Source organism: Argiope bruennichi, chromosome 6 (genome assembly GCF_947563725.1).
Source record: "Argiope bruennichi chromosome 6, qqArgBrue1.1, whole genome shotgun sequence".
In the NCBI taxonomy this organism is placed as follows: domain Eukaryota; kingdom Metazoa; phylum Arthropoda; class Arachnida; order Araneae; family Araneidae; genus Argiope; species Argiope bruennichi.
The window spans coordinates 130,958,298-130,968,396 of record NC_079156.1 but is presented as its reverse complement, the minus strand read 5'-3'; positions in this window follow the sequence as shown (position 1 = coordinate 130,968,396).

Below are 10,099 nucleotides of genomic sequence, written 5' to 3'. Positions count from 1 at the left end.
CTCTTCAGTTCCGTAAGCTGACCGAGCTCAGATAGAGAATGAAATGCACGCGAAAGACTTTTATATATCGAAATGTGAGATCGCGTTACCTGTTTAATCAAATAAAAAAGCAGCATTTTAATTTTACTACGACGCCTTGCACTTGTTTTTTTTTTCAGAGTAACGAGATTTTTAATCAAAATGCGGCAATACTCTGTAACCAATTTCTTATTAGGCATTTTTCTCTGATCTTTATTATTTTTGCATTCATTTTGACAAAATTCTCTGCTTATTTATTATTTTTGCAATGAATCGAAACCTGGATCACTGCAACTTTTCCATACAGTTGAGAGAAATACACAGATTTAAAAATTGGTTTTAATTGAAATTAGGCAGAGATATTAAAAAATAACTAAATCCCCGCATTATTCTTTCTTCATAAAACATATTTTCTGTCATGGAAGCGTATTTGTAAAATTGATGGGATAGTAAATTTCTACCAACATCTTTAAAAACAATTTTTTAATGAACAGAATTAGAACAAGACAGAATTTCTAATTTAAATTTTTACATTGCGAACAACTAAGTTTACATAAAATCGTGGTCTGAATATTTCTAATTTGGAAAGCATACTCTTAAACAGGAATTCTTTTTTATGTCACTTATAATTGCAAAATGGGACATTAATAATCAGTTTTATGAAAACGATTTTGCAGACTTTCATAAGATTAAAATTTTACTAAAAGTGAATTGATGAAATAATTTTTTCAATAAGGCATTGCTGTGTAGTTAGATTTCTTAGCATCTATTGCAGAGCACTGGAAGAATGAAAATTAATCTCATTTATTGAACCAGCTATGAATGGTATCACTACTAATAGTTTAGAATCCGTTATGATCTTCAAGGAACTGCAATGTAAAATGTATTTTTCTTCCTTGCCTCATAAATGGAAATAACTGAAAACACATGATTAACCTTAACCGTAAACCAGTCCCAAAAACAACAACGGAAATGTGCCAATGAGGCACTGAAACTGAGTTTTGACCTGTCACATGCTTCCTAATTGAGAAAGATATCTCATATATATGTATATAAATATATATCTCTAGGATTCCCTGTCGGTTGAAAGGATATACGTGGGAGTACTTCAGATATACCACCTCGGTGGGTATAGAAATGGTGTGGGGCCAGCTAGCTCCTACCGATGAGGGGAAGTGCCTCCAACGGATGGGGTTGTACTGTGGCCGGTGATGTCCCTTAAAACTCAAATTCAGTTTCAACTGTGCTGTCATTAAGATTTATCGTTATGTGTTTTAAAAAAATCTTTGATAAATTTTATTATTATCCATTAATTATGTTTGAATAGTACTATTATTGCATAATATTACTTAAGCTCTACTGTTTGTGCCATTCAGACCTCCTCTAATTTTTTTTTTTTTTTTTTTTTTATGGGGAAGAGGAGCTATTTTCAGCTTCTTTTGCACCTAGCACATATGTGTATAAAAGTTCTTTTTGAATGGCTAGTCTTTTGACAGTAAATTATGTTCTATTTTTTTTTAATTTTAAATAATTAGTTATTTACAATACTTTTTGTACACACTTAATTATTATTATATTACTTAAGTAAAACATTCTTTTTAAAAAAGGCAATGAGGTATTTAAAAAAAAATTATTATTTATAGTTTTAAAGAAACAGTTTTTATCTTTTTCAAAGCCATGATGAGGGCAGTGCAGAGAGCCGATTAGGAAGGTAGAAAACAAGAAAATTGACCATGCAAGAGCATTTTGAACTTATATAATTTTAGAAGGGAATTTGTCTGCACAGCGTTTAAGTTCTATGGGAAAATAGTAGCCCACGCAGCATAGAAGTTACAATTATAAGGAAGCCGTAGTTCGAGTGATTAGAAAGTTATTTTCAAAATTTAGATGAATTCAAAATCATTATTATTCTCCCTCTCCTTGTTTTAATAACAGCTTGACCTTTGTTCGCATAAGATTCTACGAAGACGAACAACTTGAAAATATTTAAACTAAATAAATAAATAAATAAAAAAGCTAGTTATGGCTTGAGACAATTATTTCAATATGCAAAAATACAGCAAAATATTTACGAATGTACAAAAATTCAAATGAAATTGTATGAATATCATGAAGAAATATTATAACAATTAAAACATAACATTCTATAAAATATTTTGATTTTAATAAGATTTACTTAATATAATGCCCTACAATAATTTAGCTAAATTATACGATTGTGAGAAAAAGATAATGTTCACTATTGTAACTATTTGATGCCAATAATTTTTTTTGATGAAAATCAGTGATAAGCTGTATACAAATCGCTTCTTGATTTTAAAATTGACTTTATGTCATAGAAGTTTGTTTTATGAACAGGAATTGTCAATAAATCTAAACAAAAAGGGAACATTGGCATTGTGTTTTGGGCCTTGCACTCTTATAAAAGAGATTATACAGGAGCGAAATCACGAACTGCACAGAGTCAATGGAATTTTTCTAAAAAGTTTTACAATTTTTCTTCTCTGAGCAATATCATCAACAGAAATAATCAAGTAACAATCAGTTGCCAAAGGGGAAATAATTTTGAATAGACTGATTCTTAAAAAAGGGTAAATAATGAAATGATATTTTATGAGTTTGGTGCGTTATTTTTTAATATTATTTTTTCATGACTTTATTCGTGGCCCAGTTTCAATTTTCCTGGTTAATGCATTATTTGATTAGGTTGTTAAGCCAATAATGATTAATTTTCATAAACATCTTCAAACATTATTTAATTTAATTTGTTTTTATCTTTAATCTATACATATTTTCTGGGACCATTTGAGGTATGAAATTTTTCCACTCACAGCTTTGAGAAAAAAGGAAGTTAACATTTTTATTTTAAGAATTATGCAAAAAATATTTTTATTTATGGCTGCCATTTTTCCAAATACTTAATTTTTTTTTTCTTTTTTTCATAATTAGAAGGTTGCACCTCCTACTCACATAGCTCCGCACTTCAAGAATCAAGAAATGATTCCTTTAAAATCACTAGAATCCCAATTTTCTTCGTCGCTCGCCATTAATTATGCCTTTTTGACATAATAAAAAATTATAAAGCAAGTTTACATTTTTTAAAATTGCCCGAATTTTCTGGTAGCAAAGAAATACACTCCAGAATATCCAGCCTAATGTGGCGGGAAAGTAAGTCGGATTGGCTGGAGTTCTATGAACTTATTCTTTGGCCACCAATACCAGAAAGCGAAGTTTTTATAGCAAAACTTACTATTATAATATGTATTTCCTCTCTTCTTATTGAGTGGTAAGCCCTCCTTTAATCTCGAGCCACGTTGAATGTGAACGCGGCCCGGTAAATCATAGAAGCCGTCGCCGGAGTCGAGTTAAAATAGAAAGTTCTGTACTGGCAGTTTATATTTGTTTATATACGGCACTGAAAGAATTTTTTAGGGATAAAGTAACTTAAAAAATATAAACTGTTCACATTTTAACATGAATTCTGTACACTTCACTGTGATATACTTAAAAAAACATTAAGCTTTATCCAAGAACATTTTACGAATACTGTACGTAATGTGCAGTTATAATCAGGAACAACTGAAATCCGTTACACACTGACGAAACAATGAACAACCAGCAGAACGCTGCTCTTTTCCTGTCACAACTTGTATTTTGTACAAGACATGCAGGAGTAGCAGACGGCTGTTTCTAATGCCTTGGTAATGTTGCCAATGCAACACCTTGCCTTCCTCATTTGATTACGATAAAAGAAAATCAGGCCGTAAGTACGGAAGCCGGATATTCTCGAATCGGATACTCGAGATTGTATGTATATTTAAATGCTAGGAAGCAAAAATATTGTTACAAATTTGTAGTTTTGCTTGCCGGAATAGATAGTTTCATCGTAAAGAAAATAATTTAACAGATAGTTCTGACAGTTGGTGTATGGATGATGTGAATTGATCGGTTGCTGTTGCACCTGATCAATGTCTCCCGATTTTGGTGACAAACTTGGCTACCATTCGGTGCTCTGAGACGAATTTGGCGATTTTGGAAACAAAATAGAAAATTTTGGAATCTTCAGGAATCTTTTTTGGAATCTGAAATGGACCCCTTAATCGAACTACAATCAGATGATGTGGAAGGCACTGGTGCTGGCAGGACCTCTTCAAATTTCAGACAGACAGAGGAATTTCATCAAAAATTTGCTAGAAATTAACAAATTTGATGTCAGGGATATAAACCAAATTTCATTCTTCTAGATCATAAGTTTTTCATTTATCATGTTCCTAAAGAGAGACAGAAAAAGCAATAGAGAGACAAGCCGACAAATTGTTGATGGATATCTTCTATCTTGATGTAAAGGGGACATATAAAACTTCATTCATTTAATACTACTGTCACATGAATCCGCGATCTTCGACGAAGCGAGTAACAACTCAACTCCGTATTGAAACAACAACAACTTGGAATCAAACTTGAAAAACGGAACAGCGTTGTGATCAGCAGCTGAAAAGATACTGAACTGTTTACTTTCGGAAATGCAGTCATTTAAACTTAATATTTATATAGAATAGCTTGTCTTGACGTAGAAATAAATGTTATAGTTTATTTTTTGAAGGAGAGTAGTTTTTTTCAATCACAGTAAAAGAACCCGTGTACCATAGGCGAGTACACGACAACTACTTTGAGGTTCTTGTTCTCAGACATAATTCTAAACACAGATAGGCATGATTCGAAAAATGAGCTTTTCGGTTTTAGAATTATCTAAAACGAAGAGATATATGAAAATCTCGAGGCTGAATTTACATGATTACAATGTTTTCTCTTCGTATAATCGTACAAGAGAAAGAAGAAAAAAAATGCTGCACGTTTATATTAGAAACTAGTCGCTTCAGTCAGTCACTTGATTGGCCGAAAATATTATTTGATTTCATATAAATCCTTTAGATATAACTTCATGTCCATGATTTCGCTAAACTGTCTATCATGAACACCATGTTATTTTAATTGTCATACTAAGTTTTAGTTATTGTGTAAATGAACTAACGGAGACAGTAACTTAAAATTATAGTACTATTAAAGATGCAAATATCGGGTTCATCTATCTTCTGAATTTCGCGATACAATCACTTTTTTATTTGTCTTGGAAACGTGCAGACATCAGTAGGTTCTTCTTTTGCTTTTAACAATGGTAGAAAATCACGTGATTGTCTACTTCATTAGATAATGAAAGCGGCTTTTGAATTTCTGGGCAACAGCGTAATCTATTGTTGAAAACTGAGGAAAAAATATTTTTTTAATTACCAAAATTCTGGAAAAACTTTCATGACTATTTTGTTAGTATTATTAAAAAATATATTTTTTTTAATTTAAAAAAGTTGTAAAGTTTATTTCTGTGTCGTGATTTTTTCAGAAGCTATCGGGAAAAAAGTGGTAAAATTTTGCTTCATTTTTAATGTATTAAAATTTCAAAAAAAAATCAATCCGAAGTACGTATTACCACCTTCCTATGTGTATATATGCTTCATTTGGTAGCTGTAGGTCAAACACTCTGATCTATACACCGCCAGTACACATACATATTCATCTTTATTATTGGTAAAGATAAATCGTTCCAGTGATCATTTTTATAAAATTTAATAAAGCCTGAAATTCATTAAATACGCATAATTCTAATGTCGCAAGTTATTCAAACAAAATTCTGCAGCTGTAATATATTTATTAATATATTTCTTGCACTTTTTATACTTTCTTTTTACAAAGTACTGAAATTTTTAAGAATTTCGACCCCAGAATCTCCTTGTTTTAGGCATAAATAAGTCTGATAAAAACAATTCTTGGAATTGGTGTGTCTAGATGTCTGTGAGGACATTAATACTAGAATAGAACAAATAAGGTGAATGAAATTTGGTATGTATGCCTTCATGCTAAATCTACAGATTTGCATGAACAAAATACACTGTTGAAACATTTTTGATCTGTTGATTCGTGTACCAGTGGAAATGAAACAGTAACTCAAAAATGTAACAGTTAAGTGAAATTTAGTGTTCGTTTTCATAATCAGAATTGCATATCTGTGCCAAATTTTGAAACCGTTCACCTGTTACCTATCTATGGGTCTATCTATACATGTATGTGAGAATACTAACTTAGAAATACAACAAAGTAGAAAGAATGGTCCTATTATCAAAATTAGAAAATCTAGAAACAGTTGAAAGAGGAAAAATCTAAAATACGCTCTTTGCAATACGACGAAGCTAAACAAAAATTTTTTTCCATATCGTGGAAGTGTACAAGTCGATTGGAAAGCACTTCTGCTGGTTGCGGGTTCACTTAGGTATTTGAAAGTTAGAACTAGTGTTACAATTTTTATATGTACTTATTCAGTGAAAAAATCTTCAGCATGGAGAAGAGTTTAAAGAATCTTATAATAATGCTTAAGCTGCACCAAAAAGTTCTCTGACTAACATATCGCTTCAACTTTATTTCGTCATCTATGCTTAATTTGGTTAAATTATATTTTTTGATTATCAGAACTTTCTATTCTGACAAGAACTTAGAGCTTGAAAATAATAAATGGAAATGAATTGTGTTCACTAAACAGATTCGAAAATGTGTCGCGCCTTTTGGATTTTCGAATCCATTGTTGCGCAGCTTATAAGAAGAAAAACAGCATAGTGTGACTACATAGAATTAAAGATTTCAAGACATGCAAATAGATCTCATGGATTCATGCAAATTCACTCTATTGTAAACTGTTCTCTTAATGCAAAGATTTATATCAATGAATGATAATGCATTGACTTATCAAAAATAATCATTCAAATACTTATGAAATATACTTGCTGTACATTTTTTATTTTGTTACTGCGTTATAAAAGAACGCGTTATTTTTAAAATTTTTAAATGTGTTACTTTTCTTATCGATAAAATGATACCTACTTTAATTTCTACAAATAAATAATGATATTTTTTTAGAGAACAAAGAATTATCGAAACAAAATGACACATATACCGCATCGATCCACTGTCTTCATAGCACTAGCGTATGGCGAGAATATATCCAATTAAATACTTCTCTTCTCGCCAAAAGGGATGATTAAGCGCCAAATCAAAACAAGCATCATCTCTGCTTCTCTAACAGCAAATGCTCTTCTCTCATTGGCTAACGTTGATGGGCGGATTCGGGAGGCTGTGGCGACCGAATGGCGAGAGAGGACGATGATAACTCTCTGATGAGAAAGGGAGGGTTCTTAATGGTGCGTGGGGGGGGATTCAATATCGGCGTGCGGTGGGATAGGGATGAGGAGGAGGGGGAGGATAGTTTATGAGCATCCCCATTAAAGAGTGGGGAAAAGCTGGCGCTGGGCAATTTCGAGGGAGCCATTGTTCGGGGAGTGATTGTAAGAGAATGGCATAATGAAATCGTTACGATCCCCACTCTCCGCCTCCCCACCCCTCTTGCAGATGAGCTCTCGGCGCAGAAGGGATGTCATTGCATCGGCCATCTGAGACAAATAAGCCGTTATCGAAGAGAATCGAGATGGCGGTAGCATAATGAAGTTTGGAGGGGGAAGGAGCGATATCCCAAGCCGAAAATAACCGGCATTTTCTCACTCAAAAAGTCACCATTATGTGATATAAGCGCACAATGGCTTCGGACTGGGAATTTAGTGGAACGAAATTGATAACTACTGAACAAGACCCACAAGTGCCTTGATATGACAGCGTTTTTAGTTACAATAAACTAGCCATATTTTTTGGAGTTAATGTTCTCTTCAGTGAATTCATTTCTTCCCGGGTTGCAAAGGATGTTTTAAGAATGATTTAATATTTATATCCTTCCTTTAATATGAAAATAAAATATAAAATCTGTATACGGTTTCCTTCGTTAGTGCTCATAATATTTTTATGATGAAAATAATAAATGTCTTTTAGCCCTCTCATTCCTATAATCATTTTAGTTTAGGTACCTCAGAATATTGGAGCACTTGAGATTCTCTTCAGCCGCATTTTGATGGCCTGTGTCCTTTACGTTTATGGTCCTAAATCTGCCATCTGACCTACTGTTGGAACACCCCTGCCTGTGAGCGTCGATCGGGAACTTCCCGCAATTTGTCGTTAAAATGAACAGGCATTAAAGAACAGTGGAAAACCACAATAGAGGGCAAAGAAGACAAATGCGTCGGTCTCAAGGTGCGCATAGATCGTTGCAACGTGGCTTTTCAAGTATAATAAAAATTCTCCATTTCCACTAAATTTGCATTGACAGCTGACGTTCTTAAGAGAGTGTTATATAAAAGAGATCTCCGCTTAGCTGATATCTATCAAACAAATGCATATTTGGATATTCTTCGAATGTTCTGAGAAAATCTCTCTGTCCTTCAAATTCATCTGGGTGAGCGTCTCTAACGAACAAAGCACGTGCCACGGGTATTCAAACACTTAATGAAAAGGCAAGAAATATTAAGACTGCTCGGGCGGCTTCCGGAACATTATTGAGCCATCACTTGCGGCTTTTTCATATTGATAGAGTTTTTTAAAAAAAAACGGCATTAATTTTTGTAAGTTTTCTTATTTTAAGAATTGCTCATATTTTGAATTATGTCTGTTAGTATTGAATAGATAGAATTCGTCACAATCCGTTATTAAAATTATGTAAATTTGGAGTGGCGTAAGGTTTAGTATGCAAGAATTTGATAAAGATTGGTCAATATCCATAAGTGCTTGATATGGCAGCAGCTTTAGCAATAAGTCTCAGTAATCTTTTACTATTAACTCTCTTTCTGTAATGTCCTTATTTATGAAATTATTGTCCTTCCGCACGAAAAGGAATGATAGAAACTACTGATATAGTTTTCTGAATTTGTATTCTTTTTATTTACTGAATAGATATCTGCTCAATTATCATCAAGGATACCTAGAAATTAAGTTTTGTTGTCAATTATCAAACCTTCCAACAGCTACGGATTTGTGTAGTTGCTACGGAAATTAGGTGAAAATGAGTGGAAAACTACAGTGAAATACAAAAATTACCGAAAATATCCTATTCCCGAATCTTCTCGCTCACAGCAGTGCTGATGATAAGTGAAAACATTTTTAACATGGTTAAGGGAGAGAAAAAAAAGCGGAAGCGTGTTAAACTGAACAGTACTGATTTAAAAGATGTTCAATTGCTTGCTATTTATTTAAAAAAATGCAAACGTCTAACAGACAGTGTTCATTTGTTAGATTAACAAAACAGTATTGTGGGTTTTTTTAAGTAAAATTTTTTCACCTATATATTTAGTCAATAATAAATGTCTATTAAATAATTTTAAGTAATATTTTAATTAATTAATTTTTTTGGAAACATATATTCTTCAGTAATTTGTGGATATTCGTTATATGTAAATATATCTGTAAGAAGTGATACGGATGATTAGGTAACTAATGTTGATGAGCATAAATTTTTGTAGTGAGAACGTCACGCTAATGATTTCACATACGCATGTGCACTTTGTTAATTCGGTGGCAAACAGTAAAAGTAATTTTTTTTAAAAATCTATAAGTATTGCATCAGCTGTATGTTGAGTATTTAAAATGTTTAAAAACATTGAATATCTCGCCACAGGTGAGTTACGCTCTGTCATCCGCTTTCTTAATGCTGGAAACACAAAACCGATTGAAATTCACAGACAAAGATGTGAAGTTAACGAACAAAGATGAATGATTCGGTAGTACGAAATTGGGTGCGAAGTTTCAATGTAGGACAGGAAAATGTTCATGATGAAGGAAAAAGTGAGCGAGGTTCTCGTATTGATGATTATTTGTTTATAGAATATTAAAGAGAATCAAAGATTCACCATTACTTCATTGCCAATCCGTTTTCCTCACATTTCCCATGCACATCTTCATCATCGCAGCGGCATCTTTCTACGACAAGGGTATAATAAAGCTTGTATCCTGCTAAGATAAATGTTTCAACAATGGTTACAACTATGTATGTGTGGGGGGGAGTCTTATCATTGCATTTCATTATGCAATAAAAATAATTTTCTAATATTAATTTCCTTTTTCTTAATCCCTCAACGGAACTCTGTTCCTTGACATCCCC